At 30.1% G+C, this 16,386-nt stretch overlaps 3 long non-coding RNA genes across 8 annotated transcripts; 2 read left to right on the top strand and 1 right to left on the bottom strand.

The window, feature by feature from the left end:
* Positions 1-600: 600 nt before the first annotated feature.
* On the top strand, positions 601-16,351 carry LOC129910460 (uncharacterized). 6 transcript variants are annotated; one of them, XR_008771514.1, is made up of 4 exons: positions 601-724; positions 14,960-15,542; positions 15,601-15,733; positions 15,793-16,351. It is a non-coding gene; the product is annotated as an uncharacterized LOC129910460 (long non-coding RNA). The 6 variants fall into 6 exon arrangements; XR_008771512.1 differs by having other exon boundaries at positions 14,876-15,542; XR_008771513.1 differs by having other exon boundaries at positions 601-729.
* LOC129910459 (uncharacterized) lies at positions 2,141-3,390 on the top strand. The gene is made up of 3 exons (XR_008771508.1): positions 2,141-2,153; positions 2,206-2,390; positions 3,229-3,390. It is a non-coding gene; the product is annotated as an uncharacterized LOC129910459 (long non-coding RNA).
* LOC129910458 (uncharacterized) lies at positions 12,143-13,391 on the bottom strand. Its single transcript, XR_008771507.1, has 3 exons — positions 13,379-13,391; positions 13,142-13,326; positions 12,143-12,304 (listed from the first exon to the last, which is right to left on the bottom strand). It is a non-coding gene; the product is annotated as an uncharacterized LOC129910458 (long non-coding RNA).
* Positions 16,352-16,386: the final 35 nt, after the last annotated feature.

Raw genomic sequence — 16,386 nt, 5'->3', positions numbered from 1 at the left:
TTGTTGACATGTTCACAATCATATAAATTTGTATTCACAATGACTTTTGTATGAGAAAAATTTACAAATGAGCAAACTGCTTAAAAAAAGTCTCCAATAGTTTTGTTTGTGAAAATGGTGGTAAGAACTTTCTTTTTATTAAATCTTTTGAAAATTCTGTTGAAATTTAAAGAGAGTTTAACGCCCGTGCTAATTATGTGAAATTTCTTAACTTAAACTCTAATTTGAATAAAATTATACTTCGGCATCAGACGTTTCTTGCCACTATAGTGCCCTACTAACAATTTTGCTTCTATAATGCTTTACAGAAGCACCAATTGCATCTGTAAAGCTTTATAGAACTAAAATTGTTTGTCGGGTGCCTGCGGGTACACGGTGATTTTTCAATCGATTGAAAAATCCTGTGCGGTGGGCTACACAGTATTGTACACAATCATGTTCCACTTTTGTATGCGTTTGACGGTTCGTTTACCACAGATTTACCAGAGCTTAAGCCGTTTAGCCTAGTATGCAGCTTAAGCCAAACGAAATTTTCCATACAAAATTTCGTTAACAAAATCTTGAACGAAATTAATTTTGTTTTATTTTTGATTTTAACAGGGCTATTCTGGGCAACCTCACTGATGTCTCACAAGTCACAATAACCTCATAACTCGAGTTAAACTCGATTTTGTGACTTTTTCGTATTCTAACGAAAACCTCACAGTCACAAGAACCTCATAAGGTGTGGTGAGATTGATTTTGTGAGGTTTTTGGAATTCTGGCGTAACCTCACAACTTGACCGCCGTATAGTTAGCAGCGAGTTTTCACGATTTTTAAAAATTTTGATGCAAATAATTAGGTGAGAATTAGGTGAAATTTGGTCAACGAATTTTAGAATTTGGTGAATCCTAGTTTAAAAGTTATTAACAATTTAAGGTTTGGCGTATAGTTAGCAAACGATAGTAACAAAAATAGGGTTTTTTGGTATCAATCGATCGGAAATCGCTTTGTGAAATTTGGTTAATCAATTTTAGAATTTGGTGAATCATAGTTTAATAAATAATTAACAAAATGTGAAAAAAATGACAGTTCTATAAACAATTACAATTTACACACATATTTAACGTTACGCGACGTAATGTTATGTAACGTAGTAAAATCTATCATACACGTACACAAAACCAACACACATGAAACAAAATCTGTCCCAAACAACGTCAACATTTTTGACAGCCCATAATTTATTTCACATTTTTTCCCGCGTTTCTTTCTATTTAAACAAACAAAAAAAAGAAAAGTTCTCGACAAACTTTTATGTACATCCTAAATATACCTATATCCCGGTCTGTAATTTTCTAAAAATATTTTTTGTTAATTATTTATTGTCCTTTTATGGGAAGTGCTAAAACCTACGGAACTTATCCATCGTTGGTTGTGTTAAATGCATTAAGGTGCTTCAGAAAAAAAGAGTCCAATATAGACTTATGTTTGCAAGCCGCCACCATCAGTTTTTCTTTTTATTTATAAACAAATCTTAAGCATTTTCTTAAGGGAAAAACAAAAAAGGAAGAAGATTTTAAATGATGGCCAACAGAATCATTCAATTATACATATGTGCAAGCTATCCTAGACTTTATGCTGCAAGGGATGAGTGTAGTATTGCGACAAGGTTTAGTACGTCTTATGCTGATTGCAACATATATACTCTTGGTACAGATTCCAAGAATCTTAAATAACAAATAACATTTTATTATAGTGAGCGTATCAAGAAGATCCCAGGCTAAAGGAGATTAATATGAAAGTGCAACGAATCGAAAAATCAACAACGTGCTTAGTCTTAACACTAATCAAGCAATTTGATGATCAAAATCCACTCCGTCAGATGCTCTACATCGCTGACAATGTACCTAATTTCCATATGTTGTTCAAGATGCGCCCCTCTGATCTGATTTATAAAATCTAGTAGCCACATTCAAAGAATGTCAAACCTGCTGAAAATGCAGACGATATTCTTGAAGACCATGAGGAAAATCCACATGTTTTCTTTAAACGTTTACCCGAGGTTATTGGCGACATTTGGAAACGTATAACGTCAGTGTGGGCGTGTATACTGAAACAGTATTTGAAAGATATGTACGCCCTACAGGCTAAGAAGACGATTTATTTATATGTATGTACATATGTTCTTTATGATAAATGTAAAAGAATTTATTCTCTTTCAGTTTTTCAGTTTAAACAACTTATAAATAAGTTTGATCCAGATGATGCATATCTGCTCTTGATAAAGAAAAAAAATAAACATGATCAAGCTGGTGAGAGTAGTATAGGAGCAAGAGCGGGCAGTGCGACAACGCCACATGTAAATAGTGTTAATCATACGATGGTTTCAAGACCATCCCAAAGCAAGGTTAGTCAAAGAATGCAACAAAAAATTCTTTCCTATAATCTTTCCTATTTTCTATTCCTTCTGACTTGTGCCGTGCAGCATGCATTTAAAAGTTATAAAGGTCCTACAAGCATATAGTCAAAATTATTATTGTTAATGCTCCTGGAGTCAGGTGCTTCTATTAATAAAGTACCTACAAAAATTTAATATTATTTTCAAATGCAAAGTTTTCAACATTTTAATTCTTATATTTGACAAAAATGTTTGTCAGATCTATGCTTAAACTAATCAAAATTGCACCTCCTTGCTAGCATGCCTTCATTACACGGCCAGTAAAACCCAGATTCGTGAAAACAGTCAAATAATTATGTTCTTTGTTCTGACAATTTTGTTACATATGTATTATGTTTCTCTTGAAACTGTTCTGCTGTGTTATAATTTTTTTAGCGTGTCTAATGCAAAATTATGCCAATTACTTGTGTATATGTATGTCTGTCTTCAAATGGGTAGGATTTTGCTATCGGGTTTCAACTACCTTTTTTGTGATCTACAAGTTTCATCAGACAGAATCGGATAACAATGTTTTCTTGTGTGAATATTATTTTTTTTTTTGTTTATATAGAATCTTGCAATCTATTTTAAAGTATAGCACTACCACAAAATTTGTTAACCAAAATGTAGGCTTACATGTACGATGTACCTACCTAAACCCAAATATACAATTATTGTCTTTGGAATCGATATCTTAAGATATAAAAAATAGTAAACAAAAACAATACCGTCCCATTGTAGCACTTTGCTTTTATTTACCCCTAAAAAATGTTATAATTGTTTTAATACAATTTTTTTTTTTTTTCAGAGAATCGTTGGATAGTAGCAGTGGAAAAATTGCACCCAGCATAGGCTTTGGAACGCCAACATTACAGAACAAATGAATCAGAAACAACTATTGGAAAATTGACCCAATGAATAATAATAATAATAATTAGTTTTTAACAAGTCTTGTTATTTAATTAAACAATTTCGCTTAAAATTGATAAACAAAAAACAATTTTGAAGAACATAGATACCTTTTGTTTTGATCTGGATTTGTTTTTATCTCAAAACTGTTCTTACTTTGGTTCGATATATAAATATATTTATCAATATATAAATGTTCAATAAATCAATAGTACCTATAATAGTATCTGGTTAGTAATGAAAATGACTTTTTTTAAGTTTTGAGAATCACTTTGAAAATTAACACCACACAAACTAACAAGTTATTCTTTAGAAATCTCGAATAAACATTATTATTTAATGTTATCACAAAAGCAAAATTTCTTGAACAATATATTTTTTTCGTACTATACAAATAAATTAATAATTTTTTTTTGTTTTTTTTTTTTTTTTTTTTTAAATTGAAATTTTTGAAAATAAGTAAGTATGTTCTTAGTTGCAAGTTAGGTTAGTACAAAATTAAATGCGTACTTCCTCCTACAGTTCAAGGCTATAAAAAACCTAATTAAAGAACTGAATTTAATCAAAATCTTAAGATCGGGAATATTTGAATGAATCAAAAATGTTATATTGGAGTTATTCAAAACAAGCATTTAAGTAAATTATTTCTCCGTATTTCAAGAAAACCAGTTTGTTAGCCTCTGTAGCCGCGTTTCTTCATGCATGCATTTCGCACGTTGAGAAAGATAGTGTCGCAATTCAAAAAGTGATTTTGAATATGGTTTTCTTATTTACTTCGGCTGAAAAATCGTTATTTTTGAGTTGTGTCACTATGCTTCTGAACGTAAGATAAGGCAGTATTTATATTTGAATCAGAGATTTTTTGGCAGATCCAATGATCTTTTGTGGCAAATTGGCCAAGAGATTTATTTTTATTCGTAATACTATGTTTCCACCTACGCTAAATCCGAGATTTAGCTAAGTAGATTTAGAATAAATCTCGAGATTTATTTTAAATCTACTTCGCTCAACCTCAGATTTGGGTCCAGCTACCCTAAATCTAAGTTTTCACCTACTTTCAATCCGAGATTTAGAACAAAACTCGAGATTTATGCTAAATCTACTTAGCTAAATATCGGATTCAGGGTAAGTGGAAACGTAGTATAAGTAACTGTGTGTGGACGATTTTTTTAAACATATAAAAGTCATGTAAGAGTTTCGTGTGCAAATAGGTGTAAATCTCGATAAAAAAGGCAATGAGTATTTTATATAATGGGTTTGAAAGAACTTTAATGGTTTATAACATCGCTAATAACAATTTCCGCTAAAAGAAAGATTTTGTGTTTACATCAATAAAATTGAACTTTCCAAAATGGCATTTAATACATATCTATTTTTATCAAAAATGCGTTTGTATACAATATGAGTTTCTTTGTTTTCTTAACGGGCTTTTTTGTTTATAATTAAAGAAAATCGTTTTAAGCATTTTTGTAAATAAATAATATTCAAAAAGTAAAGAAAAATGATTTAAATAAAGAAAATCTATCTCCGTTTTCATAAACAAATTAATCCCCATCTTAACAGTTGGAATATCCATTGATAATAGTAGTAGATATTTCTATTGTTTCATTTTAAATTTCTTGATTCGAAAAAAAGTGTATGTGTATCCTTATGCTACTGATGAGCACCTCGCTTAATATTTTAAATTTCGTTCAGTCCACTGAACTGAAATTTCAGAAATTGGGACATGTGACAGGTGTTTGTATGTATCAAAAATCCTTACGTTACGCGTTTCAAAAAAGATCTGTTTCCTTTAACTATTTGCATTTTAGACAAAATTTTTCTCCTTTGTTACATTATTTAATTTAAATTGTTAATAAAATAAAAGGTATAGCACACCAAGTTCTGTAAAGCTACAAAACTGCTAATACATAATTTCTAAACATTAGGTTCAAGTTTCAGAATTTGGTGAATCATATTTTTTTTAGTTATCAACACTTAAACCAAAAGAATACACTAAAAAATGAGTCGCGACAAAAGAAAATCGCATTTATTTAGGAATTATGATTCACCAAATTATGATTTATGTACCAAAATGTTTTTGAACGTTTTCTGAACAAACGTTATAAATTTCAGAATTTGGTGAATCATACTTTTTGAATTACCTTCTTCGAAAGTTCAAAATTATTCGCAGACACTTGCGAAAAAAATACAAAAGCCCATATAACTCTTGAACTAAGATTCACCAAATTATGATTTATGTACCAAAATGTTCTTGAACGTTTTCTGAACAAACGTTATAAATTTCAGAATTTGGTGAATCATACTTTTTGAATTACCTTCTTCGAAAGTTCAAAATTATTCGCAGACACTTGCGAAAAAATTACAAAAGCCCATATAAATCTTGAACTAAGGTTCACCAAATTATGATTTATGTACCAAAATGTTTTTGAACGTTTTCTGAACAAACGTTATAAATTTCAGAATTTGGTGAATCATACTTTTTGAATTACCTTCTTCGAAAGTTCAAAATTATTCGCAGACACTTGCGAAAAAAATACAAAAGCCCATATAACTCTTGAACTAAGGTTCACCAAATTATGATTTATGTACCAAAATGTTCTTGAACGTTTTCTGAACAAATGTTATAAATTTCAGAATTTGGTGAATCATACTTTTTGAATTACCTTCTTCGAAAGTTCAAAATTATTCGCAGACACTTGCGAAAAAAATACAAAAGCCCATATAACTCTTGAACTAAGGTTCACCAAATTATGATTTATGTACCAAAATGTTTTTGAACGTTTTCTGAACAAACGTTATAAATTTCAGAATTTGGTGAATCATACTTTTTGAATTACCTTCTTCGAAAGTTCAAAATTATTCGCAGACACTTGCGAAAAAAATACAAAAGCCCATATAACTCTTGAACTAAGATTCACCAAATTATGATTTATGTACCAAAATGTTTTTGAACGTTTTCTGAACAAATGTTATAAATTTCAGAATTTGGTGAATCATACTTTTTGAATTACCTTCTTCGAAAGTTCAAAATTATTCGCAGACACTTGCGAAAAAAATACAAAAGCCCATATAACTCTTGAACTAAGGTTCACCAAATTATGATTTATGTACCAAAATGTTTTTGAACGTTTTCTGAACAAACGTTATAAATTTCAGAATTTGGTGAATCATACTTTTTGAATTACCTTCTTCGAAAGTTCAAAATTATTCGCAGACACTTGCGAAAAAAATACAAAAGCCCATATAACTCTTGAACTAAGATTCACCAAATTATGATTTATGTACCAAAATGTTCTTGAACGTTTTCTGAACAAACGTTATAAATTTCAGAATTTGGTGAATCATACTTTTTGAATTACCTTCTTCGAAAGTTCAAAATTATTCGCAGACACTTGCGAAAAAAATACAAAAGCCCATATAACTCTTGAACTAAGATTCACCAAATTATGATTTATGTACCAAAATGTTCTTGAACGTTTTCTGAACAAACGTTATAAATTTCAGAATTTGGTGAATCATACTTTTTGAATTACCTTCTTCGAAAGTTCAAAATTATTCGCAGACACTTGCGAAAAAAATACAAAAGCCCATATAACTCTTGAACTAAGGTTCACCAAATTATGATTTATGTACCAAAATGTTCTTGAACGTTTTCTGAACAAATGTTATAAATTTCAGAATTTGGTGAATCATACTTTTTGAATTACCTTCTTCGAAAGTTCAAAATTATTCGCAGACACTTGCGAAAAAAATACAAAAGCCCATATAACTCTTGAACTAAGGTTCACCAAATTATGATTTATGTACCAAAATGTTTTTGAACGTTTTCTGAACAAACGTTATAAATTTCAGAATTTGGTGAATCATACTTTTTGAATTACCTTCTTCGAAAGTTCAAAATTATTCGCAGACACTTGCGAAAAAAATACAAAAGCCCATATAACTCTTGAACTAAGATTCACCAAATTATGATTTATGTACCAAAATGTTCTTGAACGCTTTCTGAACAAACGTTATAAATTTCAGGATTTGGTGAATCATACTTTTTGAATTACCTTCTTCGAAAGTTCAAAATTATTCGCAGACACTTGCGAAAAAAATACAAAAGCCCATATAACTCTTGAACTAAGATTCACCAAATTATGATTTATGGACCAAAATGTTTTTGAACGTTTTCTGAACAAACGTTATAAGTTTCAGAATTTGGTGAATCATACTTTTTGAATTACCTTCTTCGAAAGTTCAAAATTATTCGCAAACACTTTCGCAACTGTCTGTGAATAATTTTGAACTTTCGAAGAAGGTAATTCAAAAAGTATGATTTACCAAATTCTGAAATTTATAACATTTGTTCAGAAAACGTTCAAAAACATTTTGGTACATAAATCATAATTTGGTGAATCTTAGTTCAAGAGTTATATGGGCTTTTGTATTTTTTTCGCAAGTGTCTGCGAATAATTTTGAACTTTCGAAGAAGGTAATTCAAAAAGTATGATTCACCAAATTCTGAAATTTATAAAGTTTGTTCAGAAAGCGTTCAAGAACATTTTGGTACATAAATCATAATTTGGTGAATCTTAGTTCAAGAGTTATATGGGCTTTTGTATTTTTTTCGCAAGTGTCTGCGAATAATTTTGAAATTTCGAAGAAGGTAATTCAAAAAGTATGATTCACCAAATTCTGAAATTTATAACATTTGTTCAGAAAACGTTCAAGAACATTTTGGTACATAAATCATAATTTGGGGAACCTTAGTTCAAGAGTTATATGGGCTTTTGTATTTTTTTCGCAAGTGTCTGCGAATAATTTTGAACTTTCGAAGAAGGTAATTCAAAAAGTATGATTCACCAAATTCTGAAATTTATAACATTTGTTCAGAAAACGTTCAAGAACATTTTGGTACATAAATCATAATTTGGTGAACCTTAGTTCAAGAGTTATATGGGCTTTTGTATTTTTTTCGCAAGTGTCTGCGAATAATTTTGAACTTTCGAAGAAGGTAATTCAAAAAGTATGATTCACCAAATTCTGAAATTTATAAAGTTTGTTCAGAAAACGTTCAAGAACATTTTGGTACATAAATCATAATTTGGTGAATCTTAGTTCAGGAGTTATATGGGCTTTTGTATTTTTTTCGCAAGTGTCTGCGAATAATTTTGAACTTTCGAAGAAGGTAATTCAAAAAGTATGATTTACCAAATTCTGAAATTTATAACATTTGTTCAGAAAACGTTCAAAAACATTTTGGTACATAAATCATAATTTGGTGAATCTTAGTTCAAGAGTTATATGGGCTTTTGTATTTTTTTCGCAAGTGTCTGCGAATAATTTTGAGCTTTCGAAGAAGGTAATTCAAAAAGTATGCTTCACCAAATTCTGAAATTTATAACATTTGTTCAGAAAACGTTCAAAAACATTTTGGTACATAAATCATAATTTGGTGAATCTTAGTTCAAGAGTTATATGGGCTTTTGTATTTTTTTCGCAAGTGTCTGCGAATAATTTTGAACTTTCGAAGAAGGTAATTCAAAAAGTATGATTCACCAAATTCTGAAATTTATAACGTTTGTTCAGAAAACGTTCAAAAACATTTTGGTACATAAATCATAATTTGGTGAACCTTAGTTCAAGAGTTATATGGGCTTTTGTATTTTTTTCGCAAGTGTCTGCGAATAATTTTGAACTTTCGAAGAAGGTAATTCAAAAAGTATGATTCACCAAATTCTGAAATTTATAACATTTGTTCAGAAAACGTTCAAAAACATTTTGGTACATAAATCATAATTTGGTGAATCTTAGTTCAAGAGTTATATGGGCTTTTGTATTTTTTTCGCAAGTGTCTGCGAATAATTTTGAACTTTCGAAGAAGGTAATTCAAAAAGTATGATTCACCAAATTCTGAAATTTATAACGTTTGTTCAGAAAACGTTCAAAAACATTTTGGTACATAAATCATAATTTGGTGAATCTTAGTTCAAGAGTTATATGGGCTTTTGTATTTTTTTCGCAAGTGTCTGCGAATAATTTTGAACTTTCGAAGAAGGTAATTCAAAAAGTATGATTCACCAAATTCTGAAATTTATAACATTTGTTCAGAAAACGTTCAAAAACATTTTGGTACATAAATCATAATTTGGTGAATCTTAGTTCAAGAGTTATATGGGCTTTTGTATTTTTTTCGCAAGTGTCTGCGAATAATTTTGAACTTTCGAAGAAGTTCAAAAAGTATGATTTACCAAATTCTGAAATTTATAACATTTGTTCAGAAAACGTTCAAAAACATTTTGGTACATAAATCATAATTTGGTGAATCTTAGTTCAAGAGTTATATGGGCTTTTGTATTTTTTTCGCAAGTGTCTGCGAATAATTTTGAACTTTCGAAGAAGGTAATTCAAAAAGTATGATTCACCAAATTCTGAAATTTATAACGTTTGTTCAGAAAGCGTTCAAGAACATTTTGGTACATAAATCATAATTTGGTGAACCTTAGTTCAAGAGTTATATGGGCTTTTGTATTTTTTTCGCAAGTGTCTGCGAATAATTTTGAACTTTCGAAGAAGGTAATTCAAAAAGTATGATTCACCAAATTCTGAAATTTATAACATTTGTTCAGAAAACGTTCAAAAACATTTTGGTACATAAATCATAATTTGGTGAATCTTAGTCCAAGAGTTATATGGGCTTTTGTATTTTTTTCGCAAGTGTCTGCGAATAATTTTGAACTTTCGAAGAAGGTAATTCAAAAAGTATGATTCACCAAATTCTGAAATTTATAACGTTTGTTCAGAAAACGTTCAAAAACATTTTGGTACATAAATCATAATTTGGTGAATCATAATTCCTAAATAAATGCGATTTTCTTTTGTCGCGACTCATTTTTTAGTGTATTCTTTTGGTTTAAGTGTTGATAACTAAAAAAAATATGATTCACCAAATTCTGAAACTTGAACCTAATGTTTAGAAATTATGTATTAGCAGTTTTGTAGCTTTACAGAACTTGGTGTGCTATACCTTTTATTTTATTAACAATTTAAATTAAATAATGTAACAAAGGAGAAAAATTTTGTCTAAAATGCAAATAGTTAAAGGAAACAGATCTTTTTTGAAACGCGTAACGTAAGGATTTTTGATACATACAAACACCTGTCACATGTCCCAATTTCTGAAATTTCAGTTCAGTGGACTGAACGAAATTTAAAATATTAAGCGAGGTGCTCATCAGTAGCATAAGGATACACATACACTTTTTTTCGAATCAAGAAATTTAAAATGAAACAATAGAAATATCTACTACTATTATCAATGGATATTCCAACTGTTAAGATGGGGATTAATTTGTTTATGAAAACGGAGATAGATTTTCTTTATTTAAATCATTTTTCTTTACTTTTTGAATATTATTTATTTACAAAAATGCTTAAAACGATTTTCTTTAATTATAAACAAAAAAGCCCGTTAAGAAAACAAAGAAACTCATATTGTATACAAACGCATTTTTGATAAAAATAGATATGTATTAAATGCCATTTTGGAAAGTTCAATTTTATTGATGTAAACACAAAATCTTTCTTTTAGCGGAAATTGTTATTAGCGATGTTATAAACCATTAAAGTTCTTTCAAACCCATTATATAAAATACTCATTGCCTTTTTTATCGAGATTTACACCTATTTGCACACGAAACTCTTACATGACTTTTATATGTTTAAAAAAATCGTCCACACACAGTTACTTATACTACGTTTCCACTTACCCTGAATCCGATATTTAGCTAAGTAGATTTAGCATAAATCTCGAGTTTTGTTCTAAATCTCGGATTGAAAGTAGGTGAAAACTTAGATTTAGGGTAGCTGGACCCAAATCTGAGGTTGAGCGAAGTAGATTTAAAATAAATCTCGAGATTTATTCTAAATCTACTTAGCTAAATCTCGGATTTAGCGTAGGTGGAAACATAGTATTACGAATAAAAATAAATCTCTTGGCCAATTTGCCACAAAAGATCATTGGATCTGCCAAAAAATCTCTGATTCAAATATAAATACTGCCTTATCTTACGTTCAGAAGCATAGTGACACAACTCAAAAATAACGATTTTTCAGCCGAAGTAAATAAGAAAACCATATTCAAAATCACTTTTTGAATTGCGACACTATCTTTCTCAACGTGCGAAATGCATGCATGAAGAAACGCGGCTACAGAGGCTAACAAACTGGTTTTCTTGAAATACGGAGAAATAATTTACTTAAATGCTTGTTTTGAATAACTCCAATATAACATTTTTGATTCATTCAAATATTCCCGATCTTAAGATTTTGATTAAATTCAGTTCTTTAATTAGGTTTTTTATAGCCTTGAACTGTAGGAGGAAGTACGCAATTAATTTTGTACTAACCTAACTTGCAACTAAGAACATACTTATTTTCAAAAATTTCAATTAAAAAAAAAAAAAAAAAACAAAAAAAAATTATTAATTTATTTGTATAGTACGAAAAAAATATATTGTTCAAGAAATTTTGCTTTTGTGATAACATTAAATAATAATGTTTATTCGAGATTTCTAAAGAATAACTTGTTAGTTTGTGTGGTGTTAATTTTCAAAGTGATTCTCAAAACTTAAAAAAAGTCATTTTCATTACTAACCAGATACTATTATAGGTACTATTGATTTATTGAACATTTATATATTGATAAATATATTTATATATCGAACCAAAGTAAGAACAGTTTTGAGATAAAAACAAATCCAGATCAAAACAAAAGGTATCTATGTTCTTCAAAATTGTTTTTTGTTTATCAATTTTAAGCGAAATTGTTTAATTAAATAACAAGACTTGTTAAAAACTAATTATTATTATTATTATTCATTGGGTCAATTTTCCAATAGTTGTTTCTGATTCATTTGTTCTGTAATGTTGGCGTTCCAAAGCCTATGCTGGGTGCAATTTTTCCACTGCTACTATCCAACGATTCTCTGAAAAAAAAAAAAATTGTATTAAAACAATTATAACATTTTTTAGGGGTAAATAAAAGCAAAGTGCTACAATGGGACGGTATTGTTTTTGTTTACTATTTTTTATATCTTAAGATATCGATTCCAAAGACAATAATTGTATATTTGGGTTTAGGTAGGTACATCGTACATGTAAGCCTACATTTTGGTTAACAAATTTTGTGGTAGTGCTATACTTTAAAATAGATTGCAAGATTCTATATAAACAAAAAAAAAAATAATATTCACACAAGAAAACATTGTTATCCGATTCTGTCTGATGAAACTTGTAGATCACAAAAAAGGTAGTTGAAACCCGATAGCAAAATCCTACCCATTTGAAGACAGACATACATATACACAAGTAATTGGCATAATTTTGCATTAGACACGCTAAAAAAATTATAACACAGCAGAACAGTTTCAAGAGAAACATAATACATATGTAACAAAATTGTCAGAACAAAGAACATAATTATTTGACTGTTTTCACGAATCTGGGTTTTACTGGCCGTGTAATGAAGGCATGCTAGCAAGGAGGTGCAATTTTGATTAGTTTAAGCATAGATCTGACAAACATTTTTGTCAAATATAAGAATTAAAATGTTGAAAACTTTGCATTTGAAAATAATATTAAATTTTTGTAGGTACTTTATTAATAGAAGCACCTGACTCCAGGAGCATTAACAATAATAATTTTGACTATATGCTTGTAGGACCTTTATAACTTTTAAATGCATGCTGCACGGCACAAGTCAGAAGGAATAGAAAATAGGAAAGATTATAGGAAAGAATTTTTTGTTGCATTCTTTGACTAACCTTGCTTTGGGATGGTCTTGAAACCATCGTATGATTAACACTATTTACATGTGGCGTTGTCGCACTGCCCGCTCTTGCTCCTATACTACTCTCACCAGCTTGATCATGTTTATTTTTTTTCTTTATCAAGAGCAGATATGCATCATCTGGATCAAACTTATTTATAAGTTGTTTAAACTGAAAAACTGAAAGAGAATAAATTCTTTTACATTTATCATAAAGAACATATGTACATACATATAAATAAATCGTCTTCTTAGCCTGTAGGGCGTACATATCTTTCAAATACTGTTTCAGTATACACGCCCACACTGACGTTATACGTTTCCAAATGTCGCCAATAACCTCGGGTAAACGTTTAAAGAAAACATGTGGATTTTCCTCATGGTCTTCAAGAATATCGTCTGCATTTTCAGCAGGTTTGACATTCTTTGAATGTGGCTACTAGATTTTATAAATCAGATCAGAGGGGCGCATCTTGAACAACATATGGAAATTAGGTACATTGTCAGCGATGTAGAGCATCTGACGGAGTGGATTTTGATCATCAAATTGCTTGATTAGTGTTAAGACTAAGCACGTTGTTGATTTTTCGATTCGTTGCACTTTCATATTAATCTCCTTTAGCCTGGGATCTTCTTGATACGCTCACTATAATAAAATGTTATTTGTTATTTAAGATTCTTGGAATCTGTACCAAGAGTATATATGTTGCAATCAGCATAAGACGTACTAAACCTTGTCGCAATACTACACTCATCCCTTGCAGCATAAAGTCTAGGATAGCTTGCACATATGTATAATTGAATGATTCTGTTGGCCATCATTTAAAATCTTCTTCCTTTTTTGTTTTTCCCTTAAGAAAATGCTTAAGATTTGTTTATAAATAAAAAGAAAAACTGATGGTGGCGGCTTGCAAACATAAGTCTATTGGACTCTTTTTTTCTGAAGCACCTTAATGCATTTAACACAACCAACGATGGATAAGTTCCGTAGGTTTTAGCACTTCCCATAAAAGGACAATAAATAATTAACAAAAAATATTTTTAGAAAATTACAGACCGGGATATAGGTATATTTAGGATGTACATAAAAGTTTGTCGAGAACTTTTCTTTTTTTTGTTTGTTTAAATAGAAAGAAACGCGGGAAAAAATGTGAAATAAATTATGGGCTGTCAAAAATGTTGACGTTGTTTGGGACAGATTTTGTTTCATGTGTGTTGGTTTTGTGTACGTGTATGATAGATTTTACTACGTTACATAACATTACGTCGCGTAACGTTAAATATGTGTGTAAATTGTAATTGTTTATAGAACTGTCATTTTTTTCACATTTTGTTAATTATTTATTAAACTATGATTCACCAAATTCTAAAATTGATTAACCAAATTTCACAAAGCGATTTCCGATCGATTGATACCAAAAAACCCTATTTTTGTTACTATCGTTTGCTAACTATACGCCAAACCTTAAATTGTTAATAACTTTTAAACTAGGATTCACCAAATTCTAAAATTCGTTGACCAAATTTCACCTAATTCTCACCTAATTATTTGCATCAAAATTTTTGAAAATCGTGAAAACTCGCTGCTAACTATACGGCGGTCACAACTTGTGAGCCTCAAAAAAATTGTTAAAATTGTGATCTGCTTCAGAGCAGGTCACAACTCACAAATTATTAGAGTTTTGATAAAATTTTTATTTCCATAAAATATTTTGAGAACAAATTAAAGTTTTTTATATTTGTGAATTGTGATTCAACAAAAATGGAATTAGACCTTGTTTTGTTCCATCTTATTGGTTGCATCTGGAGATAGTTTCTCAGAAGTCATCGTTGTACATTTGCGATGTATGGCTGCATCGGCGTTACTTTGGACAACGATTTTTTTAATCACAGCATAATGATTTTATGCTTGAGATCCAAAGAGAGCTAGAGTAGCTCAAGGAGTGGCCATCATTCATCATATCGCTCAAATCGAAAGAGAACGAAGTTCATGGACGCACAACGAACGAGCCATGTTCGAACCATATAGGATTTCATTGCATTTCTTAAACACAACAACCACCCCTATCTTGTGATTCCATTACATATAAAGTTATCAAAGAGTTGGAGGCTGTTGTGCCAAAGAATTATATCATTGCAACCAACACAAATATAATTCCAATCACAAAAATAGCCGCAGGTAGCTTTCGACCACACAAAGTTTTTGGTATGAATTATTTTTCGCCACTGGGCAAGATGAAATTGCTGGAAATCATAACACACCCACGAAGGACACAGGAGCGGCTACAAATGTTGCTGCGGGATTGAAAAAAGGCAAATTTTTGTCACCAACAGTTGGTTGCGGATTCCATACCTAGTACTCGAAATTTAGGCACTATGCTTTAAGAAGCTATCAGGTAAGATATTGATATTAGACAACTTGATTTTGTGAATAAAAGCAATAAAAAATTATAGGCTTCTTCTTTAGGGTGTTGATCTAAAAGATTTGAACAAAATGATCAAAACGTTTGGATTCCCCGGAGCTGCAACCTTAGCTGATGGAGTTGGTATCGATGTTGGATCCTACATCGCTGTTGACTTATCAAAAGTAAGCAAGTAAAAATCACTTCGGTTCAGTTATTTATTTTGTATCTTTTTAATTTCAAGGCATTTGGTGACCGATTCAGTGGACGCAATGTAGAAGTTATGCAAGATCAACTTTCCAAAATCAGCCTCCAGTTGAGAAAAGATACAAATTAACTTCAATTCACGATAATTCTGTTTACATAAGCAGCGATAACGAATCCAACTGCGTCTGCAACAACATCAACAAAAAATAATGCAACTACCAGACAAACAATGTCCGAATTTCACAAATCATTTGTAGTCTCAGTCTTATTTTTACCAAGACTTCACCGTAATGCACAACAAAATTTTTATTTATAAAAATTTTATTTGTATTAGATATAAAAAATCTTTCCCGGAGTAAATTCTAGAAACTAAATAACTTTTATTATTTTATCTATTTTTTATTATTTAAAATACATATTTTAAGAAAAATGATTATACATATTAACATGCATCTAAAAATAAAAACCATAACCACAACCAAAATCAAAAACTTGTCGTGTATTTTGCAATCTATTCATAAAAGGGAGACGAACAGCAGTTAAAGAGGAGACAAGCTTTCTACTCCTTTTGTCAAGCAAGTAAGTTAGCTACCATCTGGTGCAAGAGTTGTTTATTTTTTTTTATTTTTAG

Source organism: Episyrphus balteatus, chromosome 2, assembly GCF_945859705.1.
Source record: "Episyrphus balteatus chromosome 2, idEpiBalt1.1, whole genome shotgun sequence".
Taxonomy (NCBI): Eukaryota; Metazoa; Arthropoda; class Insecta; order Diptera; family Syrphidae; genus Episyrphus; species Episyrphus balteatus.
Note: the sequence above shows the minus strand (reverse complement) of the source record. Positions and strands in the feature narration are given on the sequence as shown.